Raw genomic sequence first — 26,189 nt, 5'->3', positions numbered from 1 at the left:
ATCAATGATCTTTGATATTACTACTGTAATTGTTTTGGGGCACCACAACTGTGCCATATAAGACAGCAAACTTAATTGACTATTCCATTGACCAGCTGTTTCCCTATTTTTCTCCCTCTCTTTGGGTCTTCTATTTCCTGAGACACAACAATATTGAAATTAGGCCAATTAATAACTCAACAATGGCCTCTAAGTATTTAAGTGAAAGGAGGAATCACATGTTTCTTACTTTAAATCAGAAGCCAGAAATGATTAAGCTGAATGAGGAAGGCATGTCTAAAGCCAAAGAAGGCTGAAAGCTAGGCCTCTGGCATCAGCTAGCCAAGTTATAAATGCAAAAGAAAAGTTCTTGAAGGAAATTAAAAGTGCTACTTCAGTGAACACATGAATGATAAAGCAAAACAGTCTTATTGCTGATATGAAGAAAATTTTGGTGGTCTGGATAGAGCAAACCAGCCACAGCATCCCCTTAAGCCAAAGCCTAATCCAGAGCAAGGCCCAAACCCTCTAACCCTCTAACCCTCTTCAATTCTATGAGAGCTGAGAGAGGTAAGGAAGCTACAGGAGAAAAATTGGAAGCTAGCACAGGTTGACTCATGGGGTTTAAGGAAAGAAGTCTTCTCCAAAACATAAAAGTGCAAAGTAAAGCAGCAAATGCTGATAGAGAAGCTGCAGCAAGCTATCCAGGACATTTATCTAAAATAATTAAGGAAGGTAGCAACACTAAACAACAGCTTTTCAATGTAGACTAAATAGGCTTATACTGGAAGAAGACAGACTTCTCATAGCTAGAGAAGAGAAGTCAATGCTGGCTTCAAAGCTTCATAGGACAACTTGACTCTCCTCTTAGGGCAATGCAGCTGATTATTTCAAGTTGAAGCCAATGCTCATGTACCAATCTGAAAATCCTAGAACTCTTAAGAACGATGCTAAATCTACTCTGCCAGTGATCTAGAAATGGAGCAACAAAGCCTGGATGACAGTACATCTGTTTATAACATGTTTTAATAAATATTTTAAGCCTACTGTTGAGAACTACTGCTCAGAAGAAGATTCCTTTCAAAATATTACTGCTCGTTGACAATGAACCTAGAGCTCTGGTAGAGATGGACCACAAGATCCATGTTGTTTTCATCTCTGCTAACACAACCTCCATTCTGCAGCCCAGGAATCAAGGATTCATTTTGACTTTAAAGTCTTATTATTTAAGAAATACATTTCTTAAGGCTATAGCTGCCATAGATAATGATTCTTCTGCTGGATCTGGGCAAAGTCAACCCTTCTGGAAAGGATTTCCATTCTAGATGCTGTTAAGAACATTTGGGATTCACAAGAAGTGGTCAAAATATCAATATTAACAGGAAGTGAAGAAGTTGATTCTAACCCTCATGGATGACTTGGAAGGGTCCAACACTTCACTGGCGGCAGTAACTGCAGAGGTGGTAGAAGCAGCAAAGGAACTAGAATTAGGAGCGGAGCCTGAAGATGTGACTGAACAGTGGCATTCTCATGATCAAACATTCATGGGTGAGGAGTTGCTTCTTAGGAATGAGCAAACAAAGTGGTATCTTGAGATGAATCTACTCCTAGCGAAGATGCTGCAAAGACTGTTGAAATGAAAACAGAGGATTTAGAATATCACATAAACTTAGTTAATAAAGCAGCAGCAGGGTTTGAGAAGATTGACTCCAATTCAGAAAGAAGTTCTGCTGTGGGTAAATGTTATCAAACAGCATCACATGCTGGAGGAGGAAAAAAAAATGTTGGTGAAAGAAATAATCAATTGACATGAAAAATGTTACTCCTACCTTATCCTAAGAAATTGTCACAGCCACCCCAACCTTCAGCAACCACCATCCTCATCAGTCAGTAGCCATCAACACTGAGGCAAACACCCTCACAAAAAGATCGTGACTCCCTAAAGGCTTCGATGATGATTAGCATTTTTAAGTAATAAAGCACTGTTTAGTTAAGGTATGTACATTGCTGCTTTAGACATAATGCTACTGTACTCTTAATAAACTACAGTATAATGTAAACATAACTTTTATATACACTAGGAAACCAAAAAACTCATTTGACTCACTTGATTGCAATATTCACTTTATTGCAGTAATCTGGAACTAAATCTGCAAAATCTTGGAGGTATGCCTCTAATTTTCCTTCCCACAACTCAAAGCCATTTCATGAGGTGTGGTGTGTGTCTATCCCCAGAAGACACAACAGAAGAAAGCATGAGGTGCCATGTTCTTTGCTGGACTGGTAAGGGACTAACAATTTTTATGAAGTTGCAATTAACCATGCCAATAACAAACATGACTTTTTTATTTCATTAATCTGTGACTACAGGAAACATTCATTAAACAAATGCTTCTTGAGCACCTACTGTATGGGAACGAGTGTTAAAAAAAAGATTGTAATGACCATTTATCAACCACTTATTATGTGCCAGGCACTGGGTTAAGTGCATTCCATACATAATCTTTTCATTTTTCACAACACTATGAGACAGGAAATATAATCCTCTTTTCTCATATGGGAAATTTTTGGCTTAAAAACATCAATAGCCTAAAGTCAAACAGTTGGTAAAGGGATAGGGAGAGAATTCAAACTATATCTATGTGATACAAAATCTGTGTTAATAACTCAAACTCCATAACTCTTCCTTCAAACTTGCATAATCTTTAGCTCACTGTACCTCCGACCAATTAATTGCTCAGGAGTTAAATTTTCCATCTGACTTAGTCCATTGTTGCAGATTATAATTTATTTTAAGAGATATTTTTTCTGTATCATCATTTTAACTTTACACTTAACCTGCCCAATGCAGGAGAAAGGACATAGAGACATATTTTTTTTAAAAGACTGACAGATTTCAGTGTATTCTTAAAACCCAGGATTTTAAAATCCTGCAATTGTAACAATGGTCTGAAATCAATAGGAAACTTTTATCTGCATCTATGCTTCACCAGAAAAAAAATCCTGAACTTTTTTCAACTTTTAGTATTCAAGTAAAACTTCTGCCAAGCATTACTGGGAAAGCAAAGAACTGCAGCTTAGCTAGATGTCTATCTCTCAGTGGAGAATGCACACATGTACAGAGGAATGGAGCTGTCTGAATGTGCATTCACACATTCAAACACACGTACACACACATACACACACTCTGCACTTGGCTTCTCATCCCCTCACTCTGCTTTCTCTGCTGCAAGATCCTCTGCCTCCTGCTTTTTAATCCAGGGAAAGCTTTCTAAATGACCTCCTCACAATACAACATTGCCAAAGTTAACCAACAGATTCTAATACTCCCCAGCAGTCAGTGACACTGAGTCTCCTTTTCCTTCTCAGACATCCTCTACACGATCATTTGTAAGCATTTCCCACAGTACTCCCTACTAGGTAGAGATTGAGTTCCTGAAATTGATCAGCAGATAGTCAATCCTTGAGCTGTGGTTATTAACTGTGTCTCTCCTTTGTTCAAGTCATAGCAGGATAATATTTTTAAAGTGGAAAAGATTTTGCCCAACCCCCTTATTTCACAGATGAAGAAACTATGGCTCATTAAAGCCTAGAGAGGTAAAGTGCTAGGAATAGTCAAGCCTGCACAGTGAAGCTGTTGGAGTTAGAATCCTGTACTGCAGGCAGAGCTGATATATTCAGCAGTCCACTCCTGCACACACAGTGTAGTGCCTGTGGCATACCACCCACAAAGACGGAAATACCATCTCAACTATTACTACTAGGTCTGTAGCCTGACTCTTAAGCATTAGCTCTTTTATCAGACAACCAACTGGCAGCTACTTGAGCAAATGAATTCTATGTCTCATTTTGTAAAATGATTTTATCCTTCCTTTATTATTCTATGATGGATATTCTTTCACATTCATATTACTCTGGCATGATACACTCATGCTGGTTTATGGGGGAAAAAATACCCTACTTTAGAGTAGACTATTATTATACAATCTTGATATAACCAGTGTCACCTCATATAATGAATGAGTTAATAAAGTGCACAAAATGATTGCTTCTCTTCCCCATTTTCTGTATATCATAGTTGAGGCTGCTACAAATACATGTAATACAATAATTATTATTGTGTTCTATTGTCAAAATATATTGAAGGCTTAACAACTACTGATGAGCAAATCTCAATGGGGGTGGAGTTGCAGACTCTTTAGACAAAACAACATCAACAACAACAACAACAACAAAACACTCAATAAAGTAGACTTCTCATAAAATCCTTAGGGTTCCTTAGTCTCCACTGAGAGAAAAATTCTGTAATAACATTTTTCCTTATATTTCTGGCATATACGATTAAAATCATTGCCTAGACTGAGTTATTAGCTTAAATTCTATTCTCTCCAAACCCTCACTGTTAAAACGTGTGCTTCAATCAAAATCCTAATGCTGCTTTGTGTCTTTAATCTTTCAGGAGAATACTATTTATTTTTATATGCAATATTTTTCTGACATATATCCTAGGTTTTAGGACCCATGTTTCATACCTGTAACAAAATTTTTCCTTCTATCTTTTAGTATTGTCATCCTTAATCCCAATGAAGGATGATTTATGTAGTTTTTCACAGATGATTAATCCACATTCAAGTAGAAACAACATTTTCTTAACTAATTAGCATATACATAGCAGGAATGGGAAATCGCCTTCTTAAAAGTTGAATCCAGGTAAGCCTGGATTTATTTTATCTAGTTCTTGGGTCAATATCAAACAGCAATGTTGCCATGTATGCCTCTGTTGTAAAAATGCAACATCACAATACATTGTTAATAATAAAATCAGGTGGTGCCTGGGTGGCTCAGTGGGTTAAGCCTCTGCCTTCACCTCAGGTCATGATCTCAGGGTCTTGGGATGGAGCTCTGCATCGGGCTCTCTGCTCAGCAGGGAGCCTGTTTCTGTTTCTCCCTCTCTCTCTCTCTGCCTGCCTCTCTGCCTATTTGTGATCTCTGTCTGTCAAATAAATAAATAAAATATTTTAAAAAATCAGAAAATATCATAAACTGGATATGTTGCCCAACTATTTTCTCTCATCTTTAGTATTCTTTCTAGGTCCTTCTCTTTAGCCTGTTTTCTGTGTTCCTTACCATTCCTTAACAAATATTTATGGTCCAGATACTATGGCAGGCACTAGAAATACAAAGGTAAAGAAGTTAAAGCACACCTCCCATTTCTGTCATTTTTCAATATGTCATTCCTCAATGTCATTTCTCTCTCTCTCTTTCACACACACACACACACACACACAGTCTCATAAACACACAAACACACACACACATAATTCTCTCAAACTCAGCTCAGGTCTGTTTCTCTCTAAAAAAGTAACTGCCATAATTATTGCAAGGGAACGCAGCCACACACCCTGGGAATTCAGCACATTCCCTGCTGACTAAATCTGAAGAGATACTTTGTGGTCTGGCTGTAATTCCTGGTTAAGACCCTGCCTGAGAAGTCCCCCTGAAGCACAAAGGACTTCAATTCTTGCCTTGCCAAGCTATCTAGATAAATTCACCCTCCAGCACTACTTTCAGCACCCCTCAAAGGAATGGCATAGAAAACTATGTGCTGTTCTACTCTACCCTTCATGGGAGGGAAATTTTGAGGTAGCCAAGCCCTATCTTTGCCTACACAAACAAAATTCTGACTGTTCTATTGTTCTCACGTGCCTGTATGTCTTTCCAGATTTCCAAACAAGACCTTTCTACTTTAGATTTTTCTCTCAATCCTGCTAAGGTTTCTCCCTTGCTGTTGTCTTCCCATCCCCGTCTCTGAAGTCCTGGATCCCTGAAGGACCTAAGCATGTTCCATCTCCAGTCTCATTCCCACAAAATCTCTCCCTTGCTCAAGGTTCTCTCAGCCTTAGGAACTCTCCATTCTCATAGGCAGTGAAAACTCCTTTTACACCATTATCTTGAGTTGTAGACATCTAAAGCTTAAAATAAATCCTATGCTCAGTCTTGCTCCAATCTGGACTCATTACTCTCTAGGCCTCCTGTTCAGCTGGGCTTTCACTTCATGATTCTCCTGTATTGGATTTTCCTGTTTTCTAAATCCTATGACATTTTTTCTTTTAATTTTTCTATCACTGTGCTGAAACAGCTTTTAGTATATTTCTTAGAGAATTTGTTTCCGAGAATTTGCAGGTTTGACAATTTCTTTATTCCAACTCTCATACCTGATTGCTAGTTTATTTCTTTTTATATAGAATGAAAATTCTTTCCCTTCTATACATGAAATGAATCACTCCATTATTTTCTAGCTTAAAGTGCTGCTAATGAGTAACCAAGTAATATTCTCCTTTACCCTTCACATTACTTGTCATTGTTGTTTCTCTGTGTGAGTTTCTAAGTTCTTTTCTTTATCTCTGGGTGTGGCAGAGGCTGTAGTTGCTCCGTAATTAACTTCAGTCTCTGTTCTTCCTTCAGTAGTTTGAGCTCTAAGATTTAACCAGGCACAGGGCAGCCCAAACTAAGGACTGTCATTCCCAGCTTCCCTTGTGGGCGGGATGACCATGTGACCAACTCTGGGCCAACCAGATATGAGCAGAAATTATATACAGCCTCTAGAGTGGGCCCTGGAAAAAAAAAAAAAGACGGGCAAATGGCCTCACTTCCCCTTTCTCTTCTTCCTGCTAGCTAAAAACAGACGTGACAATGAGAGCTAAAGCAGCCATCAAACCAAGAGAGGAAACCACATGTTAAGGATGGCAAGAACAAAAGAGGAAAGCAGCTTGGGTTCGCGATACCATGAAGCAGCTTGTGCTTTGACTAATATTTGAGTGACAAATTTCCATCTTATTTTGGTCACTATTGTTTTAGCCTTTGCAGCAAAAGAAACACTGTATGATAAGCAATATCTATTTCCTCATAAATTCATTCATGGTCATTGTTAGGAGCACGTGGTAGTCTCTTTGAACATGGAGACCTTTCTTTAACAATAGTGAAATCCACCTTTGTATAATTTCTTGGATAATTTCCTCCCCTCTGTTTTTTGTTTCTCTCTGGAACTAATTGTTGGATCTCTAAAATTGGTCTTTTAATGTTCTTAGTTATTTCCACTCCCCAGCCCCCATTTTCCATCTATCTTTTTATTCTAATTGCAGGGAGATAAACTCAACTATCTACTGAACTTTTATTTTGAATGCTATACATCTAAAGCCTCTTTCTTTTTATTGCTTCTTTATTTTTAGAATCCTATTTTGTTTCACAGATACAGTATCTTTGGTTTTTGTTCTAAGAATATTATGACAGAGCCTTTGTTCAAGTATTTTCTGCTTCCCTTATGGCTCTGCTTCCTAAGAGTTCCATTTTACAGATTATTTTGTTTTTTTTCTCTTTCATGGCAGAGACTTTCCTCCATTAACTGGCGACCTTCCCTGTCCATTTTTATATGTTTAAGAGTCAGATATTTAAAACACTCATGAGAAGTTCTATGTGTTAGGGTGGGTCTTGGTAAGTGTTGAACCTTGAGTGACAAGCTACATTTTTTTGTGGAAGATCCCACCAATGTCAAGATTTAAAGATTATTATTTATTCTTTTAGAGCCGTTCTGCTTTTTCAAAGAAAAGTTCTCCAGGCTTTTACCTGGGTATAGGAGTGGAAGGGGGCTGTCCTTCTGGCTCTCTGCATTCTAATAGATGAGAGAATGGGAGAGAAAATAAGAAAAAGAGAGAGAGTGTGTAAGTGTGCAAGTGCAGGAAAGCAGAGCCCCAAGCTGGCTACCCCACCGTTTAATATGCAAATGTCAATCTTTCATCCTATTTTCATCACTTAAACTGAGCCTACCTCCAATTGGGTCTGCGGTACCTAAAATCAGACATGCTAGTCCAATTTCAAAAGAAGTTGAACCTTTAGTCATGAGTGAAAGTTACAGATTAGCCTGGAGATGTAGGGTGGGGCAGGGGATAGGGGTGTAGAGCGTAAGAATCAGGGTTATTGAGGGGATCATGTTGGGAAGGTGACCCAGGGAGCCTAACTGTCCATACGCAGACCCTTTATGTGCATTGCCATGCCTCTTTCATGTCTTCTGAGGTGGCCAGTGCCTCCTTTCTGGAGTTCTGCAGAGGAAATTTAATCCCCTTTCTGCAGTATCCTCTGTTGCACCTTGGCCTAAATCAGATTCAGTCCTCAATCCTCTCTCTCCCAAAATTCATACTGTTGCCTTCTCTTCTGTTATTTTTCTCATGTGTATGTGTGCTTTATTTTTTCTTTTTTAATAATTCCTTTACTGTACTAGGCTTTTGAGTGAGAACTTAAAGAAATGTGTATTTAATCATCCAGATGACCTGGCACACATTTAAGCTATCTTGGAGCATAACATGTTGCATCTATGATATCTCAGTGTGTTTCAAATGGCAAATTCCCCAGATTATTGTGATAATTGCTTCCTAGTGTCAAATACAGTCCTTTACCTAGTCTCAATACATAATTTAAAAATATTAATAGGTGATTCAGGGTTTTTTTTTCTCATTTTAGCCAATTTTTCTAGAAAGTACATCTGTAATATAAATTCTAGTACATAAACAGCATAAATTCTATTTATAGAACAAGCTACAGTAATTTACTTAGAAAGAAAGCAGGCTTTTTTCCTCCATGAAAACATTTCACACGCATGACTTTGTTTGCAAATTCACTTACAAGTGAAGATAATGTTGGCCAAAGAATCACACTAAGACTGACCCCAGACAACTTATTTTCCTGGAAAACTTCCTGTTAAATTAGCCCTGTTCGTCCAGGTCAAGCCCTTTGGGTAATGGGAGAAAGTCATTGGTAGCTACTGTTTCAAAGGGTCCCTAAGATATAAGTAAGTCTACTGGAGCCTCCAGGACAAGGCATGCCTGGTCTTTCCGTTATACTGTGGTCCTGAACCTCAAGTCACTACCCAGTCAAAAAAGTTGACAGAAATGTGTCTGCATCTCTGGAATGCCTGCTACAATGAAAATCTCATATCAGCTTTCGAAGGACAGACCCTGTCTTTGCTGAGTGTCATTACAGGAAATTTACATTCTCTGGTGAATAGAAATTAGTCCAAGGAAATGACATCTTGGGTTTAACAGTTACATGGTGTTGGAAAGCTACTGACATTTAATTTCTGTTAGTGTTCAAACCCTACAAACTTTGTATTATAAACCACCGAAAACTTCTATCTCATTTGCTGCATTGCCATAATTCAGAAAAATCTGCCTTTGGAACTTTTCTGAGGTGTTGTGTTGTTTTTGTTTGTTTGGTTGGTTGGTTGGTTGGTTTGGTTGTTGTTGTTTTTTAATCCCTTTACATGCTCTATGTTCCATTTTGCTTACTCATTGGCTATTATTTTACCTATCATTCTTCTTTCGATTATTCAATTATATTCATTTTAATTGTACATATCCTGAATGCCATTCCAGGTCATACACTCAGCTGGTTTTCATCAGAATGTGGAGTTATGCTAATTTGCCTATCCCTACCCTTTCTGTTCCAGAAATCATGACTTTGTCTGCTCCTCTAACCTTCCTCCCTCAAATTGCCTTCTGACTCCCTTGGAGTTCAGTCAGCTTTTCATTCCAGTTGGAAAAATGTCAGGATTATTACTCAGATACTTGGTTGAAAACTTCACTCCTGAGAAAGATTTTTTTTCCCCCCTCTCAACATTGTGACAGGAAATATAACACTGAGACTGTCCAAGGCAGGAACAACATAGGAACTAGGCCCAGTGCCACAATCGTTATGTCACAACTCCTGATGAAACTCAGCCTTCCACAATTCAGGCACTTTTGTAGCATAAACAGATTCCAGAGTCTACCCCAGACCTAAAAATCATTTATGGTCTACTTAGTTTGCCCTGATGAATGTCAATGCCCTAGTATTCGATTCTTCCTTAAAATAGTTCTAGATGACAAAAACGCACCATTGCATGTCTGCAAACCCCAGGCATGTTAGATTCCAAATATGTACGTCGAATATGACAAGTTCTCCAGGTTGGCCAATGAGACTAATGAGATGAAAATAGCAGACAAAGGGATTAAGCAGGAGGGGAGATAGGTTTTTTTTATTTTAGCTCATTAAAGTCCCATGCCACTGTCCTGTTACCAAATTATGAGTAGGTTATCAGACATGGCAGGATGCATTTTAAAGCTCCCACACTCTAGATTCAGCTACGTCTGAATTTGTTTCCCAACTCTGCCTCTGAGGAATGTGTGACATTGAATGAGTTATTTAACCTCTCTAAATGGCCATCTCTTCTTCTGCACGTCCTAATAGGAATAGGTACTTGGAAGCTGATATTCAGAAGCCACTGAAAAAAATAAGCATTAATGACAAAATATGCAAAGCAGACAGCCTGATGCAACATAAGTACCCAACAGGTACTTATGACATTAACATCATAAACATAGCATCATTGTCTCTCTTTGAGAGGTTGCCAAAAATCATCCTCCTAAGTGTCACTGAAAATAAAACAAAATCACCAAGTCAGGCCTTATAAGAGAAAATACTGTATGCTGACACTGACCTATAACCTTACTTGTACCACTACAACCACTTTTATTCTTTAAAATGTTACATAATAATGATGCGCATACTGAGCAGAAGCCAAATACGTTTGAAGATTTTTTAAAAAAGAAACACAGCTGCTTTTATAGGAGTTAGAGACTACTAATTCTGCCACCTGCCAGAATTAAATTTCTCACCCCCTCATGTTTAATCCTGGTTATGGTAAAGATACACAAATCAAAACTTGACAATATCTGAATTTCAGACATAAATGTTAATCAGTACATCCTCATTCTAATTAGGTTCTTCGTTCTTCACTGACTATCCCATATTCCAGTCAATGTGTCAACTTTTTAGTTAGGCGGTATTTCTGATGCTCTGGAGATGATAGATAGATAGGTAGGTAGACAGATAAATTGATACATAGTATAATAAAGATTTCATATTATTAAACATATGATTCAAATACCAGTTTCAGAAAATTTAATGAGTCCAGCTAATCTGTTTTTCAGCCTTCTTTAGGACTGAAGAAGTGGTTATTACTCATAATGTGTATAAAAATATCCTGGCATGCTTGTTAAAAATATGTTTTCTGGCCTGACCCCAGAAATTTTGATTCGATATATCTGGGATAGGGCCAAGAAGGGGCATTTTAATAGATGTCCCAGGTGATCCTCATGGGCGTATGTCTAAAAGCTCACTTGGAGAAACACAGGGCTAAAGGCACAATTGATAATACTGTGCTTCCATTTCATATGAAATTCTCAATAGCATTACAAAAATCATTGTAGATTCCTTTAAATATCACATCTTCTCCCTACATACTCTTTTACAGCTGAAAAATTGTGCTCTTACACATACACAAATATGCCTATTTTTTCCCATTTTAATAGCAAGCTTGCTCAATCTTACTCCAATATTCCAGAGAACAGATATTAAGAAAATACAACTCATAAAAACACTGAAGCTAGAGACTAGACAAGTCAAGGTATGTTTTGTTTTGTTTTGTCTTTTACACAGGTATTTATTTTTCTAAAGGATATACTCTGGATTTATTTGAATACTGAGTTTTTAGTATTCAGTTCTCAGTATTAAGTGTGTATCACTTAATACCTCTTGCTATAGAGTCTGTTGGGACAGACATAATTAAAGTTAGAGTGGCAAGGCCACAACCAATTAAATATCAATCAGAAATGAAAATAAAGCAGCTCTGAAATTAGAATGTAAATTCAATGTAAATATATTCATCCATTCTTTTTATTAGCTACTATTTATTAAGCACCCACTATATGCCAAGAGATCATGTTTCAATTTATTTTAAAAAGACCTCTATTGTATAAAGCAAAATATATCCACATGGGATAACAGAGTGACATTTACTGGCTCTTTGGGGTATATTTAAATGTATGTCTGATCTTCAAGAGCAGGTCTTTGAACACAAGAAAAGCGATGGAGCTGAATTAAAATAATCACAAAAATTATCACGAAAACCTTCACAAAGTCTGCCCATCAATTTTTCCCAACCTTCCACAATCTTATTTTTAACTTCCAAAGCATGTAGTTCATGTTACTTATTTTTAAGCTGACTAAATTCAGTTTTATAATAAGTCTCTATAAAGGGACAGGCTACATGTCCTTGACATTCTTCAATATTCCTCAACAACACTCAAAAAAGCAGGAGTCATCTTTAAAACGAATTTAATATTATTTTTTTAAAAACACTGCTGAGATATCTGGGGAGGAAGAATATTTGAAACTGTATTGTTTAATGGCTGTCTGCAGAGTATTACTACATGTGTGGCCCTGGATAAGACATAGAACTGCTCTGAACAACAATGTCTTCACGTGTTAAATAGGACAAATAACATCTCATTGCATTGCAGGACTGGTGTGTAAGAATTCACAGAGGTAATGTATGTAAAAAAGCAAGTATAGAGTCCGGCAAGAGTAAGTGATCAATAACTAGAAGTTGGGTGATGAGATAATGAGGCTGATGTTACTGCTGAATTGGTCTCTAATTGTTTCCTGTGTGTATATTTTATCTCTTCTACTAGACTGTAAATTATTTGAAAGCAGGAATGATGTCACCTTTTTCTTTTAATCTCCAGCAATCTGGTATAGTATTAAGTAAATAATATCCACTGTATGGATTCATGTAATTGAATTCGTATCAATTGACAAGAGTGTGATTGTTTTTCTCTTACGAAAAGTGTGAGCCACATCTTACCTAAGAACACAACTTGAAGCGTCTCAAGTTTTGGAACAAATGTCTCCTGAAAACAGCTAAGCACTACAATCATAGTAATAATAGCAAATTGCATTTTGGTGCTCTCTATGAGCCAAATGCTGTTCAAAGCACTTTGCATATATTAACTCGTGTAATCCTTTCACCAATCCTACAAGGAAAGTACCATTATTATCCCTGTTCAATGAGTGACGAACTGGGAATGCGAGAGGTTAAATGACTTCCAAAGGGCACACAGCTAGCAGTGATGGAGGCAGGATATAGAAACTGGAGTGCTGGGCCCAAGTCTGCACTTAACTGCTATTCTGTACTTCAGCTATGCTAGATTAAGGGGGTGAGGGAAAGGCTGGGGGAGGAGAAAAATTTTTGGTCTTAAGTACAGGAAAAAACAGATTTAAATCTAATAAAATAGATTGTTGACCCTTATGCTCATCACTTCCTTTTTAAATCGAAGGACAGTGAAATGACTGTGAGGGTGTTCACTTCCTCCCTGAGGAACAAGTTTGTGCAGAAAAGTACCTTAATTAATACTCATTATGCAGTTCAGGCAAAGAGACACATATATATCATTATGGAAGAAAGCATTTTGTTGCATTTGGAATCACCCGAAAATTAGTGACGCCAAATTTAACAGCAAGTTCCAAATTTAGTGAGCTTGGAGTTCCCTTGCCTCTAGCAACATACATGTTCTAGTCTGCTACAGAGTTTGGGGGTGAGAGCTCTTAGTTTATTATTGGTTGTTGTTGTTTTATCTTCTTTCCCTACAGTTTTTATAGACATAGGAACAGAACTTCTAATATCAATATACTTCCAACTCCTCAAAATCTTCAAATGATTTGGAAAGAGAAGGTTAACTATTTACTTAATAGTGATCTTAATACCAGTTTTATTAGGGCCCAGCAAACTTTTTCTATAAAGGGTCAAACAGTAAATGGTTTAGGCTCTGCTGGCGAGACAGTCTCTGTTAGAGCTACTCAAGTCTGCTTTTAAAGTGTGGAAGTGTGAAAGCTGCCACAGACAATAAATAAGTTAATAGGTGAGGCTGTGTTCCAATAAAACTTTATTTACAAAGGCAGCAGATGGGCTTTGAATCCCAGGCTATGGATCCCAGGCTATAAACCTAGGATCCCAAACCATAGACTGGGATCCTAGGCTTAGAGTAGCCCACGATCTTACAAGTCTAATTGTTTTTGAATTATTGCAATTTGCCTGCCACTTTATCCCAACCTAAATTATCTTATTCAATTCTCCCAGGAACCCTTAGAAGTGGAAAAAAAAGGGGGGGGGGTGGTTGGACAGATCAAGTGGACAAAAATTAAACATGTAGCAACTTACAGAGAAATTACAAGCAATAAATAAATAAAACCCAAATGGTTTGTTTACAAGCTTTCATTCTGCATCTCACTCTGCCTGATACACAAGGCCAGAGCACTTATGGAAACTTTAAAATAACACATTCAAATATTTTTCATTTAAATGGATTGTAACCAGAGATAATTGGTTTCAAAAGCAGTAACTTTGAGAGAATGGAAGACTGAATTATTGACCAAAATACTTAGAATACAGAGCACTGAGCTGGCCTTTGACCAGTCTTCTCATAAGAATAGAAAAGAAGGCTAGAGAATGCATGCCCATCTGATACTTCAAAACAGTAAGGATATAATTAATAGCTAGACTGGGTATAAAGTCCTTTTAAAAACTGTTCCATCAGTTTTATATTTAATCTGTGTTTTAGCATTATGAAATTAAATCCTAACTACTATGGTTATAAGATAACTCTCTTGGGACATTCTCACTTCTTAAGCTGCAGCATTATATATTGCTAATCTCAAGGTTATGATGTATGTTTTACTTGTTTGTTGTAGGAAAGTATATTTATTCATTATACAGTTGATAGATGATATTAAGTTTAATTTATTCATAGACTTTATACTATTTAATCATCTATGACTATGAAGAAAAATGCCTTCTTTCTCTTACATAGTTGTGCAAATAAAAATTATAATTGTAACAGAATCTTTTTAAAAATAATACAGAACTTTACCATTTTCTCATACTCTTCCTACTAATTTCTCTTATTCCAATACTTGTTGATCTGTATTGAGAATATCCAGGGCTGGTCACCTTTGAAAGATCTGCTTTGAAAATTCCGACTTGCAGCATTTTTTTTTTTTAATGGTGGGTGGAATGCAACCATATCCTGAAAACTTCACCTAGATACCTGTCCATGTAAAGGATAATATTCCCTACGGGGTAGTTTTTTTTTTAATTGGTCTTTTAACTAAAAACGTTGTAAAGGGAAATTTTACAGTGTCATATCCAATCGTAATTAGAAACCATGGCTTGAATTTTCTAGTTGGAACATCACACAACACTTTTAGAATAGTGAATTGACCACAGTTTTATTATTCTTCAAAAAAAAAAAAAACTATTAGAAAATGTTCAATCAACTTGATGAAAAGGGAAATGCATAATAGGTCATTAAGCAGAAAAACGAATAAAAGGAAATGGGTTGTTTTTAATTAACACAGTGGTGCTATGTAAAGTGGTCATCATTAGAAAGGATGGAAATGGTGTCATACTTGGTATGAAAGCCTTGTAATTTGGGTCCAAATTAGCCTAGGAACAAGACAGAAAGGAGGCAGATACTACTCTTCTGTTGGTAGAAATCCTGCATCCCATTAAGTTGCTGATGCTCTGGCATCAGACTTCAACAGTCCTAAATTGAACCTCTAATGATAACTGTACTTTAAAAGGTAACTCCAGGGGCACCTGGATGGCTCAGTGGGTTGAAGCCTCTGCCTTCAGCTCGGGTCATGATCTCAGGGTAGTGGGATCGAGCCCCGCATTGGGCTCTCTGTTCGGTGAGGAACCTGCTTCCTCCTCTCTTCTCTCTGCCTGCCTCTCTGCCTACTTGTGATCTCTGTCCTTCAAATAAATAAAATAATCTTTAAAACGTAACTCCAGGGGCCCCTGGGTGGCTCAGTGGGTTAATCCTCTGCCTTCGGCTCAGGTCATGATCCCAGGGTCCTGGGATCAAGCCACGCATTAGGCTCTCCGCTCCGCAGAGAGCCTGCTTCCTCCTCTCTCTCTGCCTGCCTCTCTGCCTACTTGTGACCTGTCTCTGCCAAAGAAATAAATAAAATCTTTAAACAAAACAAAACGTAACTCCAACCCAATCAACACTTAAAAAATAACTCCATGGGCACCTGGGTGGCTTAGTTGGTTGAGTGTCCGGTTCTTGATTCTGGCTCAGGTCCTGAACTCAAGGTCCTGAGATTGAGCCTTGCATTGGGCTCCTTGCTCAGCAGGGAGTCTGCTTCCTCTCTCCCTCCTCCTGCTGGCACTGTCTCTTTCTCTCTCATGAATACACTCTCTCTCTCAAAAATAAATAAATAAATCTTTAAAAAAAGAATAATACCAACTCTATTAGTCAGGATACTCCAGAAAAATGGAATCAATAGGATGTGTGTGTGTGTGTGTGTGTGTGTGTGTGTGTGTGTGTCTAAAAACATATATGGAAATTACATACTGGCTCAGTTGATTATGGAGGTTGGCAAGTCCAAAGTCTATAGTGTGGGCCAGTAGCCTGGAGACCCAGGAAAGCCAGTGGTGCAGTTCTAGTCCAAAGCTGGACAGGCATAAACCTAGGAGAGCCAATGTTCCAGGTCATCTCAAGGCTGTCTGGTGGAGAATTTTCTTTTGGTCAGGGAGGCCAGTGTCTTGTTCTATTCAGGCTATTAACTGATTGAATGACTGCCATCCACATTATGGAGGGCAATTTGCTTTATCCAAAGTTCACTGATTCAAATGTTAATATGATCCAAAAACACCCTCCAAGTTGACACATAAAATTAACTATCACACCAAAGATACCAAAGTCGGAGGCAGGAATGTATTACATATAGAATTAGCTGCAGATCCCAGAGATAAAATATACTAGCTGTCTGACCTTAGGCAAAGCACCTACTCTCTCTAAAATTCACTTTCCTCATTAGTGCCTACTTCAGAGAATGGCTATGAAAATTAAATGAGAAAATAAGGATAAATGCACTCAAACAGGTCCTTGCTACTAACAGGGCTTTTTAAATATAATTTTAAATTTCTATTATCAGAATTACTGAAGGAATCCTAACTGACAGAAGTGCCCACAGTACCCATTAAGTAAATAAAGCATTTCGAGAACTGACACTGACTGATCATCTTTACATTTAAATGAATTGCCTATGCCTTGGAGGGAGGAGGAAACATGGAACTAGGATGGAGAAGTAGTAATACATTTTTTTTCTGGACAGATGTAATATGAATTTGCACACTGAGATATGCTATAGCTCACCTGAAACACTCCATTCAACTAAACGCCATCATAACAAAATTTAAAGAAGTCAAGGGGAGAGAAGGCAGAATGCCTGTGAGGATAGAAGGTTACTGTAGGAGAACAATGTTCAAAGCCCTTCAGTCTAGAAAGGTGACAGCTTTGGTGGGAAACTCAATCAAAGTTTACAAAATCAAGAAAACTACAGAGTCACCTGTCTGAGTGACTTAGTCAGTTGAGTGTCTGACTCTTGATCTCAGCTCAGGTCATGATCTCAGGGTCTGAGGATGGAGCCCCACGTCAGGCTCCACGATCAGTGAGGAGTCTGCTTGAGATTCTCTCCCTCTGCCCCTACCCCTGCCTGCATGCAGGCTGTCTCTCTCTAAAATAAATAAATAAATATCTTAAAAAATCAAGAAAACTAGACAAGAAGTTAAGAAAATCAAGACAAAGGCAAACAAGCCCACACCTAGAAGCTGAACGAGGATGATATAAGCACAGTTCATTATGTATACACTCCATATGCAATACATCAGCAAACCTTGTTGGCCCATGGCCTTTCCAGTATTCTCCAAACCCAGCTACTTTTCACCACCTCCACGGTTGACCTTCTTGTCTAAGCCATGGTTCTCTCTAACCTGAGTTATGTCAGTAGCCTAATTCATCACTCCACTACCAATGTTGCCTCCTTACAGGGTTTTCTCAACAGGGCAAACGAACTGTTTAAAACCAGTCTTTTCTTAAAACCCTCAAATGATTTCCCATCCCAAAGCAAACACCGAGTTTCTTTAATTGGCCAACACAAGGCTGTCCAGTCAGGGCCCCGCATATCCCCCCACTTCATCCACTGCATGCAGCCTCCTTGCTTTTCCTTGAAAATACCAGGCCTGCTCCTTCACCAGGGCCTTGGCATCTCCTCTTCCCTAGACATGAGACTTTCTTCCCCTAGATGCTACATGGATTACTCCTCACCTTCCTTGGGGATTTGCTCAAATGCCATCTTTTCATTGAGGCCTTATGTGACCACCCAATTTAGAACCATCATCTCTTTCTCCCCAGACCCGAAATGCCACCCTCCCTCCTTTTCTTCTCCCTTGCCCTGTAGCTCACTTATCTCCACTTATTTTAATGTTTTTATTGTGATGATCTTTCCTTTGGAGTATAAACCCAAGGAGGGAAGAGATTTTTATCTGGTCTCCTCAGTGCCTGAAGCAATTACTCGACACAGAGCAGGTGCTTAATAAATGTTTGTTAAAAAAATTAATAAATATCTTCTAGCCAAGGTATGGAGCTCTGGAAGAGAAAAAAATATACATATGCAAACAACAACAACAGTGTTTGTGTATTCTTGGATGATTAATCCTCAGAGGGTTTTACTTCGATGTCAGGGTTTCTGCTATGCAAAGCCACCATGGCCTCCAGGAAATCCTTCTCCTTTGTGTCACTCTAAGATACAAAACACAAAGCTGAATAGGCCGCGTCATCGATTCAGTACAGCATGTTCTATGTTCTACTCTGACATCTAATAGTACCAGCGTTCTCATAATACCGCTTCTGCCCCACTTTTATCTACATTTTGAAAGGTGGCATTTAAAATGATAGGTCGCTTTATATCTATTCTCCTCCCTCTCCAAAAAGTAATCATGGGATAAGCACTCAATAGTATGAAAACAAGCACCATGGTAAATGCTCAAATGGCAAGGGGGAACGCCAAGAGGTTTCAGATTTCCCGCAACATGCCTATAGGCAAAAAAGAGGTTTCATAATCCAAATCCATTCCTTTTTGAATGCCTGCTGCCTGTGTAAATACTGCTTAGATAAATGGCTCCTTGTCCAATGTATTTGTTCCCCCACAGTTGTTAACAGTTCTCAGAGCAGTTGCTGCCTCAATCAGTACTAGGGGCTCTCTCTCCACTTACCAGAGTCCTCATACCCTACTTTTGTCTCCCATCCAGATGGCCTTCATTACAGAGAGAAATTTTGCCAACAGGTGCCTCCTGTGCCTGGAAATGCCATCTGAAATCCAAGGAAGAGATAATCTTCTGTGTGTGTTAGTGATGTGTGTGGCTTTAATTGCATGCATGGTTTGAGAAGCCTATACTCTGTTGACATATTTCTTGACATCCATAGGTTTACTTCCTGCTCTTAGAAAAATCTACCCAAATCATAGGAAATGAAATCTCATAATCTTAATTTCACTCTCGTAGGGCTAGATGCCACTTGGAAGAAAGATAAACTCCTTCATAAGCCTGTACAAACCAGGTATTCCTACAGAACAGTTGAAATGGAAAGAATAGGTTATTATAGAAGTTCTTGAGTATTCATTAGCAACTTTAACCAAGCTCATTCCCTCACGGACATCTTCTAAATTGCCAAGCAAAATCTTCCATTTCAAAATTAGTGTCTCCCTTCTCTTTCCAGAGTTGGGTTTTTTTGGTAGTTCCATAGAATGGGGTTCGTTGGTCGCGCTCTAAATCTGACTCCTAATTCCGTAGCTGAAGGTCACTGCTTTCACCACGTGCAAAACAACTGTTTTACTATGGAAAAAAACAAACAGACACTCAGCTCATTGATCTTAGAAGAAATTCCTGAGATGGTGGGGGGATCTGTCCTGACAAGAAATGATTTTAGGGCTTCAAATGATCCAAAATTCTTTCTGTGGCACACATTAGCGATAATCAGAGAGCGTTGCTATGGTTCAGTAGAAGTCAGCACTGAACTTCACAGAACTCTTTCAACCTTTCCTCTCTCACTGTGTAAATGTGAAAGTAACAATAAATCTTGTTGACAATTACTTCCACGTCTATTGGCAGGAAGTCAGCAGCAGTTTGAAGAGTATTGTGAGCAGTATGTGCAGTGGAGCCAACACCCATTAACTATCTCCCTAGTTTCTCCTGTGACTTACAGAACATGTTATTTTTCCCCAGCGAGCAACGCTTCCAAATGTTGAATTAGTAATATTAGCACCAAATACCACTAATTTGTCAGCTAAGCTGTGTTTTTCCATAGCGCTTACAGTGGGGTCCGATTACCCCTTTGCAACAACAGCTGAGCAAAGACGAAAATCTGAAGACATTTTATTTATATAATTTCGCCAGGCTTTACAAAAACACATTAAAACAGTCACAGAGGTGATTTAGTTACAGTTCAAAATACTCACCCAGACTACAAACAGAATCCTGACATTTCAACCTAAGCCTCTGACGAAGGTGGCATTTTGGCAGAACCATGATTATTTCTGAATTCCACAAACTAAGCTTTAATTCTTTATTTTTCAATGTAAAAAATCCTATGTTCATCCTGAATAGAGCAATTAGTTGTTCTTCCTTTGAAGCTGTCTTGGAGTTTTATGAAGAACTAGGGGTGGATAGCTGCGCAGGGAAAGGAAGGAAAAAGGTATCTTGAAAACCCCACAAGTGTTTCCATCCGACACCACTGCCCAGCACAGGAGGCCAAGGCAGGATGCGTGTTCCCAGCTGCGGTGTCAGCTGCTCTGAGCAGAAGGGGTGGAATGCGTACTAGCTTGCTTGTTTCTAAGAGCACAGATGCTGCCGAAGTTTCAAATTCGAAAGGGTTTTCAGCGTCAATTTGGAGTCCTGCATGGTTCATCAGAAACTGTACTCTGAACTTCATTTAATCAAAATATCCCACCTTAGTTGGGCAACAGATCTCCCTTACAGATCTTTGAAAGCTAAAAGGCATGCAATTCCCTACGCCCTCACAAATATCAGCCAAGGCAGCAAGCCCCAGGGGGACGGAGCAAGGGGCCGGGAGAGCACTCAGCAATGCAGACTGCCCAGGGACTCCATGTGTCCTCAAACACCTTTCCCACATGGTTTTCCAGGGAAAAACCCATTACCTTAGAGAAATGAGTTATAAGGGTTTTTTTTTTCTTTAAATATTTTGTTTCCCTATAACTAGTGAAAAAATAAAATTAAGATGATTGTATAACTTACTGCCCAGATCAGAACATTTTTGAGAATGCTAACAGGTGCTAGTATGTATGCCAAGAGGATGGGTGTAAATCAATGCCACTGGGGAAAACTGGAATTTGTGGACCTCCCCTACCCAAATAAATGCTGAGGTCTTTGGGGATGGGAAACATGCTCTTAGATGTTTGGGGATAGAAGGGAAGCTTAATTCTTTGCTCTTTGGCAGAGGACTGAGAAAAGGGATAGAGTGATCCAAATTTCCCCACACCCACAAGCACTCTCATCCAAAGTTTAGCACAATACCAGGTTTGGGATCATATCCAGTACATATCTGTTCAGACCTAATGTTTGCAGACATTAAAATTTACCATCCTATGAGTACAACCTTATGAGAGCACTTGCTACTTTGGACTCCCCAAATCCATTTCCTGGTCATGGAGCATATCTGCTCTGTAGCTTTGAGAAGAAATTTGAAATCTGTAGATTTGAGAAGCAGAATGAGAAAAATGCTACAAATACAGGCTTTGGGTCAGTGTCACACATCCTTACTCTCTACATGACTTTGCAAGTGACATAACCTTTGTGAGTTTACAGTTTACACTTTGGTAAAGTCGTGAAAGTACAGCAACCTTCCAGGGTTCTTACAAAGATTAAATGAGATAACTATGTGCATTTAATTGTTGAGCACAGGGGCTAGTACTTGGAGTTCAATCGGTAAACAACAGTGGTCGCTAATAACAATGTTATTCTCATCATTAAGTGTCAAGAGGAGTGGCCTCAAGTCTGTGCTGTTGCCTTGGATTTCTGTTGCCCGAAGTTAGCAGTCTTGGTCTTTTTGTCATTCTGTGGTTCAGTGTACACAAACTGTAGTTTCAACGTGGACGACAGTAGTTTACAAAACAAAGACTGCCTTGGTGCAGAATTGGTGCTCTTTTCCTTGCCTTTTTACTGTTAAACACAGATTAACTGATCAACCTTAAGGACTAGTCAGTTTCTTAACATTTACTTAATAGACTTACGTCTTGGCAGCAGCGTTCCCCAACTTTTCAAGTTCTGACGTGCATGCAGATACTTGCATGGTCACCTACTGGCATTTTTCCTTGTACAGTATCTCTTTGTGTAATTCCTTAGGAAGTGGCCCCAGAGAGTTTCAGATGATCCATCAGGCTGCATGTGGAGGGGGTTAGGAAAAGGCCCTATAGGGGTTCTCCATTCAGAATGGGAAGGGGAGTACGCTAACTATGAAAAATCTAAACAATTTTGCATGGTATGTGGTTTCAACTAGCTGCTCAGTTCTTTCCCAGATGCTGGAAAGCCAGAGAACCAATAGATCTTCTTTCAGCTGACAGTTCTTCGCACCTTGTAATGCCCTTAGCAAAACTGTTTATAAGTGGTGACAACATCTACAGACAGTTTGTTCGTTGTTCTCGCACCTTCCCTTAAAAAAAAGCAGTATGTCCAAACATAAATTTGAAATAGTAGGTCTTTCTTACATGAGTCAAGTCCCAAGTGATGAAAATTCAAAACAGCAAGGAGAAGTGTGTTAAGGCCCCGGAACAGCTATGCCCAGACCTGAGGACGGCTTACTTTCACATGAAGGCAAACAACAGAGTCCTCTTTTTGTCACAGTTCACCAGTTATATGCATACAATAACATTGATTCATATGACTTTTATTAATTAATCTTCTTAAAGAGGTAAATATAAAGATTTACAGGACAAATACATCAAAAAGAACAGCAGCAGGATATCCCTTTCCCAGCCAGCCTCAAAATAAACCTTTAATTTACTAGCATCTTATAATCCTGATGACTCTGAAGGAGCAGAGAATTTTTCAAGGATAGAACATCACAGAACCCCTACGGGGAGGACAGATAGATACCTCTCATACTGACTTCCAAGCTGAGTTGATACAGGGAAGCAATTCATGTCTTAGTGTGTTATGTGTGTTGCAGAATAAACATGGGAACAGCTGAACTCTGACACAGGCACTTCAGTACCCCCCAGGCCCAAGACTATGCTGGGTGTGACAGGGTGGTGAGTTAGAAAATAGGACCTTAGGTCCTGCCTCAGAGCTGGTCACAGATTATGTATCCAATTGATAAACCCAATCAACTATCCGAACAACTAGATGTGATTTTTCTGTATGTGGATGTTGGGCAGGATTCATATTCTACAGTGGTCTTTGTTCTCAAAAAAATTCTTCATAAAAAGGATTTTTTTTTTATTTGAGAAGAATTTTGGCAATATATCTAGACACAGGAGAAGTATTATATTATACTGGCATATTAACTAGCTCTTTTATTCACACAACTAGCATTTTTTTTTTCTTTTGCCAGTCACTAGGCTAGAGCATCCAGATGCAAATTTAAATGAAACATATGAAGTGTGATCAAGGAAGGAGCCAGACGTGTAAGAAACAATTATAATGCAGTGTGATTACTGCAAAAGACCAGCACAGGGTGCCATGGTAGAATCGAACAAGACATGGCACATTCATCAGAAAGGAAAATTAGGTCCTGACCTTCAAAGATAGGTGGGAATTTCTAGAAGCAGGAAAAAAGAATTACTGGCCTGAAAAATTAAATGTGATAATATTATTATCTAATGTTTTTTAGCCCAGCTATGTTTCAAGTAATAAAACTTTACAGATATCATTTCAATGAAGCAATCCACTGATGTAGGTATAATATATTTACATTATAGATGAGGAAGCTGAGGTACAGAGAAGTCAAGCAACTTGCCCAAGATCACACAGCTACAAGGTAGTGGAGCACTCAGGAAGGCTTAAATAATCATAACATCTTTATGAACAGGCCAGGGGTCTGATACAATTTAGACATTATACATGAGATTAAATAGCACAGAAAGAAAGTGTGCATCACCCAGGAGAGTCAGAAGTATATCAGTAATATATCACAGCATTATAATATTATGGTATTATTTACCAGCAGCACTAAAAGCCCACTTGAAGATCTCTGTGATGAATTTGAAGTGAAGCCATTCTGTGTGATGTTGGGTTTGTCTCTAATCTCTTTCAGCTGTATGGTTATGAACATAAAGTAGGCAAACGGTTGTAAAGAATCAAAAGTCATGGTTTTCCTCAAGTGAATACAATATAACAAGAGTAGGGTAGGGGGCTGAGGAGCCCAGTGTTAGAAAGATCACCCCTGTGCATACTGAAGTCATCACAAATGAAACCATGAAGTTGGAAGTAATACTGGAGAGATGGGCAATGAGCTATGTATGAAAATTGTTGTGCTAAGAGGGGATCACCCGGAAGTTAGTAGATGACAGCAACAATGGGGAGTAGCTGACAAATGAGATCAAACTTGGGATTTTTAGAGGGGAGGGGAGAGAGACTGATGTGAAAAGGGCAGGGAGGATCAAGGGCACCTACTCTACCTGCAGGCCAGTGGGGAGAGCACTGTGGGGAGAAAAAGAGAGCTCCCACTTGAAAGGGATGTAAGAAAAGCTGTCCTTAGAACAAAACCAGATTTTCATTCAAATGAAACTATGAAGGGAAAATTTAGAGATAAAGTTGGGAGCATAGGATATTTCCCTAATATTACATTAGAATCACATTGGAAGAATGGCAGGAGTTTGCAGGAAGGATATGGGATATAGGTGAGTTTGTGGGGATTAGAGTATGGTAGAAAGGGATGACCTGCACCCTGGGGGCTCTTGAGGTAACCGACATAATCAGGAAAAAGTATGATGGGTTCAAGGCAGATAGTGGTAGAAAGACTTGTGATGGGAAAGGTAGGTTTCTGGGGCTTCCTTTTCTAACCATGAAGATGGAAGCAGAAATCTGTGGGAAGGGGGCTCTCTCAGACTCAAGAAAATTCAAATTTACTACAGTATTCCAAACTGTTTTCACTGAGCTTATACTAAAAGAGAAAATTCATCTGAACTGGAAGGTAGAGCAATCCTTCTAAGTTCTTTAAGTCCAGAAGAATAACTGAAAGAGATGCCTGCTACTCAAAGCTGAATGTGGCAGGAGCCGCAACCCCCACGGGAAGGGCTCGCATCCTGAGCCCGACAACCTGCACCCTCTATGCTTTACGTCACTTCTCCAGTAGCAACCCCTCCTTGCTGTACATACTTTGTCCATTTCCCTCTGCCTAAAATAAAGGCAAGATTGTTACAAAATTATTTATTCCATTTGCTTTTTTTTTTCCAGTTGCTTTTGTTTTAAATTATCCAAGAATCAGAGGTTACTCCAACAGCAAACTAAGAGAATGGAAGAAGGATTAATGACACTCTCTCTAAAGAACAACGGATCAGATTCTCATCCGAAAGACAATGGTCGTGGATACTACTAGGCAAGTGGAGAAATTTTAACATGAAGAAAATAAAAAGAAACAATCCAGAAGAAAACAAAAGGTCAAGGAATCGTCCTATCCTTTTTAATGCTTGGGGCCTCTGTTGAGCAGGGAAACATTGAAATAGACATTAGTGTCATCTCTTGCCTCTGCCTGTCCCATTTTGGTTGCTTTATCTCCACCTATAACTTAGAAAGAGCAATTATAAACAAATGGGACCCAGCATGAGCACCTCTCTGCCAGCCTCTCAGGGTCAACTGTCTCCTCCCCAGTTCCTGCACCAGCAGAGTGATGCATAGCCCCTGGATGTCAGCATGAGGAGGAACCAAGGAGGCAAGCGGCCTGTGATTTAAACCCATGCCTGCCTTTGTCCGCTCCACGTGGAATTGCATCAGGAAGGGAGCCTGGACAAAGCTTTGCTACTTTAGAATACAGGAATGGATATGGGATATATGATGAGCATACAGAGTAATTTAAAGGAAAAAAAAAAAAAAGCGATGGAAATCATTTCCCATTATAATCCCCGTGAATTGCCTTACATCTCTAATATAGATCGCCTGGGAAATAATTTAAAAGCATTTAAAAATATCTTCCATTTTCTATTATGAGCCTTTGGATTTCCACAGTTTGAAAGAAGGAAGAGACTGTAGCTTAGAAAACTAATTACAAAAACATAAAAATGCTCAAGTCTAATGGAATATATCAGATTGGAGGAAGATTCTAGCAATGGCAGGCAGTATTACAAATGTACCCCGAATGAAAGAGCCACATCTGAAGCAGAGACAGCAGTCCTACCTAAACGTCTTGTTCTCAACATCTTTGTTTTACATTTTCTTTGTTCCTGTTGGCTTACTAATTAGCTGTGATTTTTTTTTAATGCCCCTT

The 26,189-nt window shown here is 38.8% G+C and overlaps 1 pseudogene; it reads left to right on the top strand.

Annotated features, from left to right (window-relative positions):
• The first annotated feature begins 182 nt into the window (after window positions 1-182).
• Window positions 183-1,954, top strand: LOC132002075 (tigger transposable element-derived protein 1-like; annotated as a pseudogene).
• The last annotated feature ends 24,235 nt before the right edge of the window (window positions 1,955-26,189 follow it).

The sequence above is a fragment of the Mustela nigripes genome, chromosome 14 (assembly GCF_022355385.1).
Source record: "Mustela nigripes isolate SB6536 chromosome 14, MUSNIG.SB6536, whole genome shotgun sequence".
Taxonomy (NCBI): Eukaryota; Metazoa; Chordata; class Mammalia; order Carnivora; family Mustelidae; genus Mustela; species Mustela nigripes.
This window is presented reverse-complemented; position numbering and strand designations above follow the sequence as displayed.